General features: G+C 38.5%; 1 protein-coding gene and 1 non-coding gene across 2 annotated transcripts in view; both read left to right on the top strand.

Moving 5' to 3' along the window:
* The window catches only part of TSPAN7 (tetraspanin 7), a 125237-nt gene that overhangs the window by 36274 nt on the left and 73442 nt on the right, over positions 1-15521 (top strand). The gene's annotated exons all lie outside the window — the stretch shown is intronic.
* On the top strand, positions 8198-8259 carry LOC116812334 (U7 small nuclear RNA). The gene has a single exon (XR_004370639.1). It is a non-coding gene; the product is annotated as a U7 small nuclear RNA (small nuclear RNA).

Consider the following 15521-nt stretch of genomic DNA (forward strand, 5'->3'; position numbering starts at 1 on the left):
CTTCTGTGGATGATAACAAGATTAGCTTGTTATAAGAAATTTTGGGGTTGTGTTCTGTGAGTATAATTTCAAATAATAATTACTGGTAATTTATGAAAACATACTTCAGTATTTGGAAGGTTTCTTGGGATGGAAGCGATATTCCAGAGAGGCTTTTCTCTTCCTATGGGCAACTTTTTACTCTTTTAGGCATGGCACTTGAAACAATTGTACTGCAGTTACTTTTAGACCACCAATGTGTATGTTAAGCTCATTTTTTGTTGAGTCTGTGTCTTCTTTTTGGTCAACTTTGCTGCATGAATATCACAGAAATCTGTGTCCTCCTCTCCTGTATCCATGATCCATGCAGCTGCTTCAGTCCAGGTCCACATCATGTATTGCTTGGATCATAGACTAGTATTCTAACTGTTCTTACCCATAGCCCACTCTCTAGTGCCACCCATTTTGTAGTATAGTAAATCTGATCCTATCCCTCCTCTGTGTGAAATCTCTAAGTGGCTCTCTGGGATAAAGTTGCTTTGGGACAAAGTTCAAGATGCTCTAAGTTTTAACTCTTGATCTTCTTACCACTGTGCTTGGAGACCCCTGATCACTTGATAACTCTCCCACCTCTGTGCCTTTGCATAATGTCCCTCTGTTTAGTATACCCTTTTTTTCTTCTTCTTCTTCTACCAGGAAGTTGATTCCTGGGCTAAGACTCTGCAATTACCTCTTGTATTATTGTAGATTTTAAAAATTATTATTTCCCCCCTCCATTAGGCAGTGAGAACTTTGAGGAAAAGGAGTGGTTTTGTTCAGCTTGGTGTCACTAGTGCCTTATATCTTGTATAGGAGTTTCTGGCCATTAGATCACTGGAAATGTTGAATAAATTAGAATTTGGGGGTGAGTCTAATTTGACTACTGTTATAACAAACTGACTTTGGATCGGCAGCCCTAATCTGCACCAGTTCTAATATCACTAATCTTCAAGAAAACCCAGTATAGAACCCATAATGAGCATTCAATTCTGGAAAATATAAAACAAGGAAAGTGAACAAATTAGTTATAAAGTACAATAAAAACAGTAGCTACTTGTTATATATGGTCAATTGTTTTAAAACAAATGATGCTTCGTATAACATTTGTTTGCTTAAGAAGTAACAAATGTAAAATAAATTAATGCAATAAAGTATTCATACTCTAAATTTTACTTCCTGCTTTCCCTGATTCATACAATGAGTAGTATACAGCAGTAGAAATGAATGAATTATTGCAATACACAACACTGTAGATGAATCTTATTAAGTTAAAGTAAGTCACCCAGGATTGCACGACAGGAATATATCAAAGATCAACACAACACATGGTTCTTGATAGTGGCTATCCTGGGATGAGGGAGACAGGGGAAGGAAATGGAGGTCACTACATAGGGAGATGTAAGTTATTATCCATGTTCTAGTCTCTGTTGGGTAGTGGGTTCATGTGTGTATGTGCATATTAATATAATAAACACAAGAATGCCATGATGAATCCTCATGAATCAAGGATTTTGATTAATAGGATTTATGTAATTCTCTTCACCCAAGTTCCACACTTATTTAAAAAAAATCTTATTTGGAAATTTTAGGGGAGCCTCCACTCCTTTATCCTCTCTTGAATGTGAATTAAGCACATATGTAAGAACTGTACATATTTTGTATGGGAAAGAAGGGGAACAAAATGACCAAATATAAAATGTAATATTAATGGTGAATTCAAAGACAATAGGCATTATGAAAATGAGAAAATAATGGGAACATCACACAAATAGCCAGCCTTTTTTGAGTCAATCAGGTACTGGGGATGTGGAGATGAATTGCAATCAGGTTTAATGGAGTCCCCCATTTTGCAATGCTTGTATTAGCTTGCCCTACATTTTCTTGGCAGCAGGAAGCAAGCAAAGGGCATTATTCAAAGAAAAGCAACTGTGCGACACTTGTGAGAAAAATATGCATCCTGTTTCTTCCATGTTGCATATCATAGAAAGAAAGCTCTGCCTTCCAATTTTGTGAGAAATACCCTTCATTTGAAAATGATTTTGTTTTACATTTCTCCCAACAGCACTCCCATGCTCAATTTCTTGTCAATCCTCTCTTTTCTGCTAGAATCCTTGAAATCTCTTTCTAGTAGCAGTTGGTGCAAGACAATGTGCATTTATTTTGGTGGCAGCATTTTCTAGTTTTCCTGCCAGATTGTCTGCCTTCACAATGAACTAGTTTTAAGGCACTTTAGATTTCAGCTGATTCCCAGTATCAGATGTGAACAGACAAAATTCTATCTGAGAAGAAAATCTCTTTTTAGGCAGAAACTTTAGTTACCCTCTTGGCAGAGTCCAGAGAGAGGAATCAAGGGTTGCATGGATTCTCAAGTCATTTTAAAAACCATATCATGAGTATTTTCCTGTCTCCTTGGTGATATGTGACCGTTTTCCTCCTGGAAGAGCTGTTCCATATATTTTTAGTAACAGCAGGAGAGGATAGACATTTGGGTGAGCTGTGTACCCAGCTGGAAAGCCTAAACATACAAAGGGTCTTAAGTTTCCCTTGATCTTGTTTTTCTCCCCAACCCCCTACATTCTTTTTTTGTAAAGCACAGAAATGGAAGGCCCACTTCTGAAAAGCATCTCACTTCAGGCTTACTGACTGCCATTCACTTCTTTGGCCCTTTGTTCTGTTTCTTCTATCAGCAAGGGAAGCACGTAAGCTCTGCCAGCTGTTTGTCACTTCCAGAGATATTATGCTGTTTCTGTCTCGTCTGTCCAGCCCAGCTAAGAGTGGAATCTTACAATTTGACGACCTATAAATAGGAGGGATGAGAGGGTGTAATTTAGCAATGTTTTTTGTTTTCCAAGCCTCATTTCTCTTGCCTACATAGCTAGCAAGTGTCATAGACTTATTGCTTGATTGAATTTGGGTAGTTTCTAACAAAAAGTGGTGTTCTTTTCTTCCAATAAGCAGGAAGGCTGCTTTATATTCTTTCTAATAGCAATGGGCATTACATTAGCACCTCCCTTTCAAAATCACATACCCAGGGCTTTGAATGAACTGTGGCTTTAGAACAAGATTTTTTGAGAAGGTGGGAGTGGCGTTTTCAAGAAATAGGTTAATTTGTCTGTTTAAGCCAAACTGACCTCATGAACACCATCAGCCAGGGAATCAGCCAGCATTATATACACATTAGATTGACTTCTATAAATTTCCCTTCACATAGGGAAGTCCCTTGAGCAGACGTTTGGTCTGCCCTTCCCAAGTCTCTTTTGCAGAAGGTGTCCCCTCATGAATACCTCAGCACGGGGATCAATACTACAAGGTAGAGTATAGAAGACCATGATATTCTGAAACAGGCATGGAAACTGGATGTGAAAATATGCAGTTGTTAATTAGTAAGCAGGGATACTTCCCTTTCTGGAAGTACATATCATATAGGGTATATCATACAGGTAGGATGATATTATTTTGGGACTTAGATAATCACATAAAACTGCTCAAACAAGAGTCAAGGGAGTCATTTCTAAGAAAACAATGGTAGAGACTGTGGTCCCTGCCATGGGGTAAGTACAGTTGTGGGAGAAGCCCCAGAATAGATACTCTACAGATGGATCTTAAAGGCTGTTTTACTAAAAGAATTTCCATTTAAAAACTTGTAAAATTTACATGAAATAAATATAAATGCAATCAGTAATTATGGAAATTGGCATAAACCATGTACCATTTAATTTATCCCCATTGACACAAATATTTATCCTCCATGTTTTTCCTCTAACCCAGCATAAAAATGTTTTATGTTTTTGTGTGTGTTTTGAAAGATATACTGGCCACATAGCACTTCATTGAACTGAATTATAAGATACATCTACTGGTAAGGGAATGATTAGCTATTGTTGTATAAAAATCCATCCCCAAACTTAGCAGCTGAAGACAATAATTTATTTGTTCACAATTAAGCAAGTTGGTAGTATGGGCTAGACTCAACTGGGACGGCCCATCTCTGTTCCACATGGTGTCATCTAGGCCTACTCATGCATTTGGACCTTAGCTGGGGTGGCACACTACATTCTCTCCCATCTTCCTGGAGGCCAGCCTAAGCTTTTCACGTCATAGCAGATGAGTTCTCAGGAATAATGAACAAGCAGTCTTGATGCTTCTGTCTACATAACATTGGCCCATGTCTCACTGGCCAAAGCAAGTCACATCACCAAGCCCAGTGTCATTGTGGGAGGGAAGACTACACAAGGGCTTAGATATGGGGAAGTGTGACTTACTGGGGTTGTTAATGTAGTCATCTCCCACAGTGGACCTTTTAGTTGCTAAATGCTTTTAATATAATGAAAGCAACACTACTAGTTGCTGTGATGAGGTATGAGAGCTGAGCATGAAGGAAAACCAAGTTTCTGCAGTAGTATGATGTATGTGCTTTCTGAATGAGAAATCATAGGGCAGTCTGACAAAGGGATTGTTATGATAAGTGTTTTAAGTATAATACCTAATCACTTTTTGTATTCCTGGAAAAAGAATGCATCAAAGGCAATGAATAAATATAAATAGACTAGTCTCCATAAAAATGAACTCTCATATGGCAAACAGCATGAATAAACAAGGAAAACACAAGCTGGGAAAATTATTGATAATAGACAAAGGCATAGTATTCCTAACAATTAACAAGAAAGACAAATATGCCAATAGAAAAATCAACAAAGGTCATGAATTGGATATTTACAAAGAAGAAATATAAATATGCACATGGCTGCCAATAAACATGCAAGAAAACATTCAATTTAACCAGTAGTTAAAGAAAGGCAAACAAAAGTTTCTGACAAATCTCAATTCTTGATATATTTTCTTTGCACTTACGTAATATAAAAGCAGGGTAAGAGAATGGAGAGGTGGGTGGGAGGAGTTGCAGTTTTAGAGAAAATGGGCAGGGAAGGTCTCTCAAAGGTGGTAACATTGAAGCAAGGCTTCAGTGCAGTGAGAGCACAGGCCATGTGCTCCAGAAGTGTTCCAGGCTGAGGGAAGAGTAATGACAAGGTCCTTAGGTGGAACTAAGCAGTGAGAAAGCCAGCTAGTATGTGACTGCAACCACTTGAGCTGAGTATTCGGGAATAAGTGGATATTCTGTACTACTGAACTATTCAGACAGACACATTCTGTGTGATAAGCAAAAATGTGGATGTTACAACCCACAGAATGGGAAAAACTTTTGCAAATTATATATCTGAAAAGGGGCTTGTATCAACAATACATGAAGAATTCTTACAAGTCAATATTAAAAAGGCAAATAATTAAAAAATGGGCAAAGAATCTAAATAGACATTTCTCTAAAGCAAGTATACAAAAGGTCAATAAACACATGAAAAATGCATGATATTAACCATTAGGAAAATGCAAATCAAAACTACAGTGAAATACCACTTAATGCTCACTAGAATGTCTATAATAAAAAAGAAGTGTTGGCAAGGATGTAGAAAAGTTGGAACCCTAATACATTGCTGGTGGGAATGTAAAATGCTGCAGACACTTTGGGAAACAGTCTGACATTTCCTTAAGTGGTTAAACATAGAGTTACCATGTGATCCAGTAATTTCAGTCCTAAGTATATACCCAATAGAGTTGAAAACATATTTCCTTACAAACACTTGTGTATAAATGGGCATTTGGGCACATTATTCATAATAGCTCAGAAGTGGAAACAACCCAAATGTCCATCAACTGATAAATGGATAAATAAAATGTGATATATCCATACAATGGAATATTATTTGGAAGTTAAAAGGGATGAAGTACTGATTCATGCTATATCATGGATGAGCCAGTCACAAAAGATCACATATTATATGATTCCATTTGTATAAAATGATCCAGAATAAGCAAATCTGTAGAGCCAGAAAGTAAATTAGTATTTGCCTAGGACTGGAGGATATGGGGTAATTTGGGAGCAACAGTTAAGGGATGTAGGGTTTCTTTAATGTTACATAAAAATAATGTCTTGCGAATTTAATATTTTAAAAGGGATTAGAAATTAGACTAATTCCTTTGAAAAATATTAAATTCTTAAGACACTGATATATATATAGATATATATATATATTTTTTTTTTTTTTTTGAGACGGAGTCTCGCTCTGTCGCCCAGGCTGGAGTGCAGTGGCGCAATCTCGGCTCACTGCAAGCTCCGCCTCCCGGGTTCACGCCATCCTCCTGCCTCAGCCTCTCCGAGTAGCTGGGACTACAGGCGCCCGCCACCACGCCCGGCTAATTTTTTGTATTTTTAGTAGAGACGGGGTTTCACCATGGTCTCGATCAAGACATTGATATATTTTATGTAACATTAAGTGGAGACTAGAATTACAAAGAGGCAGGACCTAGCCCAACTTGGGGGGTGAAAGAGTTGGAAAATGTAAAAGATAATAAAGACAAGGCATCAGTTGACTTTGGTCTTGGTACCCAGATGAGCCACAGCTACAGCCTTCTTTAAGGTATTAGGTCAGAGTTTTCTAGGATAGTAGCTGATGTAGTAAGTGTGATCTTTTCGTCTTGGGATCCTGAATCCTAAGTCCGTAATATTGGTGATTTACAACCTGGAAGTGATGAATGCAACACCAGACATCCACCCCCAACATTTCTGCATCACCAGAAGCTACTGCTGTGATCCCCATACCTAATGGGGCCCCCTTTGTGAAGTTACACCCAAATTGGAGCTTGAACTTTTTTTCCAGGGGAAGTATTTTTGAATGATTAAATTTTTTATAATGCCAATTTTATTGTAAATCTATTTTGATTGGACATTTAAGACCACTTATAACATTGTTTAGTGAGGAAATGTGTCCAGCTTTCAAACAAAGGATTTAGAAATGATCTTTTGGAAACGTAAATTATTTTGTGAGCTAGAACTCCCTACATTTCAGAGCTCCTCTCTGAGTCTTGGTGTGGATATGGAGAAGGACAGCCTGAGAAAATAAGATAAGGGACTCCAGTTCTTCTTTTACATTAATATATAGTCAAGTTCCTATTCTAGCATTTGCTGCTCTGATTTTCTGGGAACTACTTTAGAAGTCTGCGCTTAGCTTGTTAGATATGATTTGCATGCAGTCAACACCCCAGAACTCGCATGTATGATGAATTTCATTAATCTAGTGATTTGTAAAAAGAGTTTGAATTAAACGCTCCTTCATGCTCCAGAGACTGCATTGGGCTGCTCTGTAATGGTTGCCACAGTTTCTCCAAGGGTAGTGATGTAAAAACGAAAAGACAACTAGAAATGAAAGATAATCCAGAGACCTGCGGGTACAGCATTGCAGATCTTGAAACAGAAAAATAGTGTAGCTTTGTTTAGATGTCTCACTGCTTTTTTTTCCTCTCTCTCGTTTTGTGAAGACAAATGATACTCTCACTGTGCTTCAGCTTCTTACTCTATAATAGTAGTTTTCACTTAGGTGAGCCTCAAGCACCTGGAGAGCTAGTAAACATGCAGGTACCCGGACCCCACACCCAGAGCTGCTGATTGAGTGGACTTGTGGTGGGACTGGAGAATCTACAATTCTAACAAGCACCCAAGCAGTACTGCTCCTGCTAGACCAGTGAGCACACTTTTCGTAGCATTCATCTATAATATTTAGAAAGCCACTTTCAACTCTAATTTTCTACAATTCTGTGATTTCATATTCTGACATCTGAGGCATCTGTGTGAGACCAAAGGTGAGCACTGACGATTGAACTGCCCAACCATTTTTAGGACTCACCTTCTTCCTGATCCTGCAGAAACCAAAACATGGCTATGTTTAGTGTCTGCAGAAAGACTGGTGTCGGGTCTAGTTTCAGCCTTGAGAAAAAAAAAGAAAAAAAGGTGGGAAAGAGAACCAATTCTGAGTTAGAATTAAGATTACCAAATGAGTATTGAATGGCTTCAAAGCTATCTTTCTGTTTCCCGGGCACCCCCAAACCCTGGATTCCCTTGAATCTTTCCTGACTTAGCCTGGTCCCTGGTAGGGAAGGACCCCAGCCTTTAGGAAATATGGGAGAACTGGAGAAATAAAGCAAAGGGGAGGGCGGTGGCAGTGTTGTAAGAAATAAGTCGAAGTAAATTGGGGACACTTAAGCTTTCAGTTCCTTTAAACATCTGTTTCCTTTGGGCAATTCACACTTCCAGAAGAGTTCTTGAGATGCCGTTTAAAGATAAAAAAAGTAATGTTACAGCTCTTTTAGAATTTGTCTAGCAGGCTTTCCGGTTTTTACCAGAAAGCCCCCCCACCAAAATATATATATATTTTTTTTTTTAAAGAAAAAAGGTGAGGTAACTGAACTGTTATCATATACCAAAGTTAGGGTCTTGAGAACCTAAGGTTTTAAAACACTTGACTGCTGACTCCAATCCAATATGGGTAGCCCTCACTTCAGAAGACAGTATTTGGTTGTAAAATGTTCAGTTCCACTGCCTTTGTTTTCTGGCCGTTTTTTAGTGGATAAGAACTATGTGGTAACTTTCCTTGGTGCCATTACTGAACTTATTTTAGACAACTCTTGAGAAATATGGGAAAGTTGAAAAGTGGTCTGTTCCCCTTCTTTATTTTATATACATAGTATTATTTAGTATATCTTCATTACATTTTATTTTTAAAATTGTGGCTATTTTATTCATTTTATTGTGCCAGCCATATATAATTGAATAATTAAAAATTACTGCCTGAAAGAAAATTTCCCACAATCCCATTAAGCAAAGATAACTTCCTTTAACATTTTGCTGTGCATCATTCCATACATTTTTTTCAGTGATTAATATCCTTATTTTCCACAAAAATGGAGTCCTGCTATCCAAATAACTTAGCCACCTTTTCCTGATAACATTATCGCAGATATTTTCCCATTTCACTCAATATTTTGCTATGCTACAGGACCCCATTGTATGAATATACCACCCTGTAGGTAATCAGTGCTCTTTTTTGCTATTAAGCAACGTTATGATGACCTTTCTTGCACGTGCATTTTTCACATGAGTGTCCATTACTTCCTAAGGATAAATCTCTGTGTTAGAGGATAAACACTGTAAATGCTTTTAATATGCAGTACCAAATTGCCCTGTAGAAATGAGCCTGTTTACACACTCTCTCAGCAGTGTCTGATGAGTAATCTGCATGTTTCAAAATGAGCTTTCATTATTTTTAAGAAGCGATTTTGTGGCATTAGAGAATTTAAGTGTTGGTTTTTGAATGAAAGCATTAGCAAGCTGAATGTATTTGAAGTGGTGTTGGGGAATATTATTTGGAGCTGTCTCTCCTCACACAACCTTTCTGCAGCATTTTTGCACTGCCTTGATAATAAATCAGTTCTATTATTAGTGGAAGACAGAGAGACTCTGAAATGTTTACCATCAGGCTTCCTCTGTGTTTAGGAGCTACGTGTATGAAACTATTTTTCCTCAAATACTATTTTATATTTATCTGTGTAGTTGAAAAGCTTGTGCAGCCAAGTGTCTGTTCTCACATTTCAGGACTGCATTCAGTTTTGATCTCCTGTTTTAAGTATTTTTTGAATCAATAAATTTCTGTGCATGGTGCTTGGCATGCAGCATATATACATATACATATGTATATGTGTATACATATGTGTGTGTGTGTGTGTGTGTGTGTGTATATATATATATATGTATATAATTAAAGTAAGAGAAATCCAAGGACCTCTATCTCCTACAAGGCTACAGAGAACTCTTTGAAAAAAATATTCCTTTATCTTCTAGGTGAGACAGTTACATACTCATTTGAAAATAAAAAACTTGGAATTCTGAAGCCGTTCTTGCCAATTCCTGCAAATATAGTGCTCAGATTTCACACCAGGTTATTAACAATGACATGGATGTCTGAAATGATGGAGAGAGGGTTGGACCCAGCAATAAAGAAATGTCGCTAGGTTATGTTAAATTTCCCTCTTGGACCTCAAAAATGCCCCTTTGGCCAGAGCTGGATAAAGTTCCATTATAGAAATAAGAGGTAGTACAAAAAATCTGATAGATTTTTGTACTAAAAATGTACGATTGGCATTCCAAAGAAAGTTGTATCTGATTCTGTATTATTTGGGGTTCTTGACAGAAACTGGCTTGACAGTTTATCCAACATTACTAAGGCATGTTCTGTGTCATATCCATTGTTTTAAGCATTCTATAAATGTCAACTAATTAAATACTCACCATTTTGTGATCTATGGGTACTCATATTAGCCCATTTCACAGATAAGGAAACTGAGGCACAGAGCAGTTATATAAGTTGTCCAAGATCACTCAGCCAGTGAGTGGCAAAGCCAGCAGTCAAACCCAGGTAGCCTAACTCAAGATTCTGTGCTCTTAATTACTTACCTATGCTGCATGGCATATATAAACATACACACTGTTAAAGCAGTGATGGTTTTTAGGAAATGTTAGCTTATATTTTCGACAGGAGGAAACTGGTCAGTATTATTCTCTAATAGACTATAGTTCTTACCTTTGACTGCGCATTAGAATCACCTGGGGAGCTTTCCAAACTCAACCCAGACCACATCCCTGACCTAGTAGATCATTCTTGGAAGGTGAGACCCAAGCACCAGTAGTTTTTAAAGCTCCCCAGGTGATTCCAGTGTGCAGCCACGGTTGAGAAGCTCTAATCTGGGAGAAGAGTCATTATTGATGGCAAATACTTTATCAGAAACATCTGAGGAAAAAGTACTGTGGCCATGTCTTTATACACTTCACTGACTCTACTCAGAGGTGAGCCTATTCACAATGGAGCAATCTTCTTCAAGTGGAGGCAGTTTAAGTCCGAGAAAAATTATTCTTTCTGAAGATGCTGTTTCCAGTGATATTTTAGAAAAGTCAAGGTATAAATCCACTGGTGTTAATGTAATGTAGCCAGCTGTTTCACTTTATTAGTCAGGTGAGTGGAATATAATGCTCATACTCAAATCAGTGCCCAGTTGCTTTCGATTGTCTGCATCTGAATTTTGAGTTGAATTCCAAAAGAGGTAAGAGAAAATCGATGGGTAGGGAAGGCAGGCCGCATCTCAGCCAGATGGCTAAACAGCATGAGACTTGGGCTGCAGCATCTTCAGTCCTCTGTGAATGCTGTAGAATGATTTCTTTCTTTCTTTGACTAGACACGGAAGGAAAATATTCAGCACATGAGAATTTGGAACGAGTTTTTCTGTTGGAGCAGCTTAGTGAAATCGAATAGCAAGATGCCTTTCAAGAAAAGTGACTTTTAGTCATGGTGGTATGCGCGTAGCATACATAGTGTTTAAGGAAATCGACCAAACATGGGTCAGTAGTTAACAATAAACATTTCTGCTGCTTCATCTGAATCATGCTGGGAAAGTGAACCTGTTGTCTGGGGTATTTATTTTGGAATTGCCAGTTTGTTCAAACAAGACTAAGTCACGTTGGGGAAATGGTGAGAACAATCTCTTTTGGCTAGACACTTCAGTTTCTCTCAGAAGCCTGTCAGCTTGCAGGAATCCCCACTAGTTGAGGAGCATTAGGGCATTTCTCATGGCTGTATATGAAAGCTAATTACAGAGGGTCTTGTTTCTGTTTGTTCCTGCCATAAAGTGTCTTCTAGAATTGCTTTTCTGTGACTGCTGTCTTGGGCCATATTAAAGGATCGTGATGGTTGGAACAGACTCTGTCCACTGCTGTTATGGGGAACAACAGAGACAAATGGTATAGATTCTTGTACTCTTTGTAACATAATCTGTGACCCAAGTCATCTTATAAATTGCAAAATGTATTGTAAATACAAAAGAATGTTTAGTAGATATAGGTACAATATAAAGAATTATTTTAAAATACTAATGGGCCCACACCCCCAGTTTAAGAAATGGGAAAATAGCAGCTCCTTAAATACCTTTTCTCTGTTCCCTTTCCCAGTTGCATAACCTCCAGAGATAACCACTACCCTGACTTGTCACTCATTTTCTTCCTTATCTTTTTAGCATCCAGAGTTATGTATGTATCCCTAAACAATATATTGTATGGTTTTGAAAACCAAGCAGCAAGCACAAACCTAGCTGTGCAAGGAAAGAGAGACATCGGTTTTGTTTGATGAAAGCCCACCAGGTCTCTGGGAGAAATCTGGCTTCTGCTTTCAGAGCTTATTGTGGGGAAGTTGGTGGGTAAGGCCATGAGTGAATCTGAGGAAAAATGGGGCTCCTGATAGGCAGGACATTTGACAACACTTAGTGTGGAACTGGTACTGAGCGCCCAGCAGGAATGTGGTGGGGGCACAGGCTGCTCTGCGTTTCCTACTCTTCAGCTCTTTGATGCCTGCCTCCAGTTCTCAGAAGGCTGCCTTGGAGTGAAATGAGAGTCCTTTGCTGGTTCAGGCAGTGGAGAAGAACAGGAATCTCCTCAGCCCATGCCAGGAAAAGCAAAACAGAAGAAGCCTCATCCAGCTCACCCCATCATTGTTTTCAGGTTTAACGGCAGCAGGCGTCTTGTGATGAAAGTTCTCAGTGTGCCCCTCTCTTGAGTCACATTGCACCAATCTGGACTGGTTGTCTTCTTTTAGTACACAGCTGTCATCCGGAGCTCCCCTTGGCCTCTCTCCTGAGTTAGAGCTTCTTTTCTTTTTATATCTTCTGTTTTGCTTGCTGGTTTTAGTGGAGCACTTCCAATAACTTTGTGAGAAAGGGTACAAGGGAGGTAAGTTTTTCGAGGCCTTGCATACCTGAAAATGTCTATTCTACTATCATACGTGATGGGAGTTTGGGAGTAGAATTCAAAGCTCTGAAGGAAAATTAATACATTGATCTGTTGTCTTCTATTTCTACTATTGCTGTAGAGAAGTATGAAGCCATTCTGATTCCTGACAGGATACTTAGGACCTGATTTCTTTTTCTCTCTGCAAGTGTATAAAGTCTTTTTGTCCCCAAGGATCTGAAATGTCACACTAATGGGCCATGACATGGGTTTGTTTTCATCCACTATGCTGGGCATTCTATGACGTACTATGTGCCATTTCATTCTGACACCTCAATTCTTCAGTTTTGGGAAATTATTTTTGAAACATTTATTCTCCATTTTTCTTTTCATTCTGCAACTAACACTCAGGAGCTGGAATCTCCATAACAGTTATCTGGTTTTCTGTTTTCTCCTATTTTTCATCTCTTCGTATTTGCTCTAATTTTGGAGTAATATCTTCTAACACTTCTCTTATTTTTGATTTCTCATAATAATTTTCAATTCCAAAAGTGTTTGTTTCGGTTCTTTAGTTTCCTGGGTTAAAAAATCATTTTCTTATTTTATGGATGTAGTATCTTATGTCTCCAAGGATATCATTGATATATATTTGCTTAATTTTTCTCCTAGGTGTATAGTCTCTGTTCCCAGTGCTCCTTTGCTTGCTTATTTTGATCTGTCTTCCTTGGTAGAGGCTTTTCTCAGATGTCTGATAATCCTTGGTTTCTTGGGAACTAGAAAGCTGCTGTGAAGCTAAGCAGGTTGGTGGAGCTTGTTGAATTTTTTTTCACTATAGAGTGATCTGGGTTGGGCATTTGTCGTGAAATACCTATGACAATATATCTTTAGGTCTTTCACCTTGCGTTATTAGATGCCCTAGAGAAGCCTTCAAGTCTCCTGTGGGAAGGGTAGGTCTAGTGCTTAGTCTGGGAGCTTCTTGGGGAAAGAGGACTTGAGGGCAGTCTCTGCGTTCAGGGTTCAGTGTGTATTTGGTCACTTAATGACCCTATTTTCATTAGAATGCTCATGACCTGACTATGCCTCCCAGGATAGGTACCCTATGTTTTACCCTCTTTAGGAAATAATCCTCTGGATATTTTCCTGGCTGGGGAAAGTGCAGTCCCTCTGTGGAATGGAAAGGGGAGCTAGACATAACAGCTTCTCAGATGCCTTCCTTTCCAGCCTCTGCACGTTTGAGACCCCCTTGTCCCCCAGTTTCAGAGGAGCCCTGTGCCCATTTTCAGCTTTGCTCACTGCCTGAGATTTTTGTTGTTTTGTTTTTGCTTTTTGTTTGTTTGTTTGTTTGTTTTTTTCATCTTTTTCCTTTGCCTGCTGAGTTGGTTACCACTCATCTGTCTGCTTTGGAGCTTCCAAAATGTTGTTCCTATTGTCCCATCTCCTGTTTTCCTGAGTTTGTCTTTTAAAAAACAATTCCTTTACGTGGTTTTTATGGGGTTTCAAGAGAGTGAAATTAGATGTATGTATTTCCATTCGACTGAACCTGAAGGGTAGAACTGTTGTTTCTTTTTTACATTATTGAATCCAGTACATTTTTGACTATTCAAAGCCCAAGGCTTCTGACCATTTATGGAACACCTTTGGGCCAGGTACTGTTGTTGATTTCTTTTCACATGTAGAGATGCAAGTAGGAATGGATATTATCCTTAGTTTACAAAAGACAAATTGAAACTCAGATTAAGCAGTGCATCCAAGGTCACTGCTAAAAAGTGGCAGCGCTGGGATCTGAATGCAGTCCAAGATTTGGGTTTTGAAACCCTGTGAAGGTTTTTACCAAGTTCAGTTCTTCCCGTACACCAGGGGCCGAGTTGAAATAATGCCTGTGAATCCTATTAAGATCTCTATGAGTTAACTGGACTTTGAAGAGAAAACTATTCTGACATGTTTTGAGTCGTGTAACCTTGATTGGGCTTTTACAAAGTGAATGGGGCACCCACAAAGCGTGAGAAGCACCTGCTTTCCCCAGCTGCCGGGACTCTCACCTCCCTGCCAGCTTGGTGTGTGGCTGAAGGTCATTCATGGGCACTGTTGTGCCGTCTATCTGGAGAACAAAGCTTGCAGGGTTTTCTGGCCCACCCAGTAGAATGTGTGTCTTATGGGTGATATTGTGCAGTAATGAAGGACTTATTTTCTATATGGCCACAAGGCTAGGTAACTCATTACCCATTCAGTGTCATGAGCACCAGCATCACATTTCCCTATTGAGAGTTTTGCTTTTTTTGCAACAGTATGAAGTCACTGATTTGCAAAATGAATACAGCCGTAAATGGGAGCTGTAGAGTCTTTACAGATTTATTCTTTTTTTTTTTTTTTGTAAACCTTTGTCAAACCAAATTGTTCAGACCAAATTATGTATCAAAAACTGTTTGTTTTCAGCACTAAAGAGCTGCCTATAGCCTTAAGTATGGACTGGGTGGATTTGAATATTAGAGTATTAGAAATATTGCTAAACAATGAAATCTTTTTTCCCCTCGAGTGTTGAGGGGTGTTATCATTCTTATAACAGGTTTCAGCTTCAGTGAGCTTTCTAAGCATGGCTGCTTAGTTAAGTACAAGACTCTGTTTATATTCTTTTCCATAACTATAGCTAGCCCTTTTCCTATAAGAATGTAATATAAAATACTGACATATAGCTGAAAATAAACTTTTTTTTCCCAATGCAAAGTAATATCAACCTGCCTCTGCCTATGAAACCTTGAAATGAGCTGAGGTTCCATTTTCATACAGTGTCTAAAGCCAAATTATTTTTAGTTTCTTTAGAGAGAACCCTTTTCATTTAAAGGGATTGAAA

This window comes from Hylobates moloch, unplaced genomic scaffold (genome assembly GCF_009828535.3).
Source record: "Hylobates moloch isolate HMO894 unplaced genomic scaffold, HMol_V3 SCAFFOLD_7, whole genome shotgun sequence".
NCBI lineage: Eukaryota > Metazoa > Chordata > Mammalia > Primates > Hylobatidae > Hylobates > Hylobates moloch.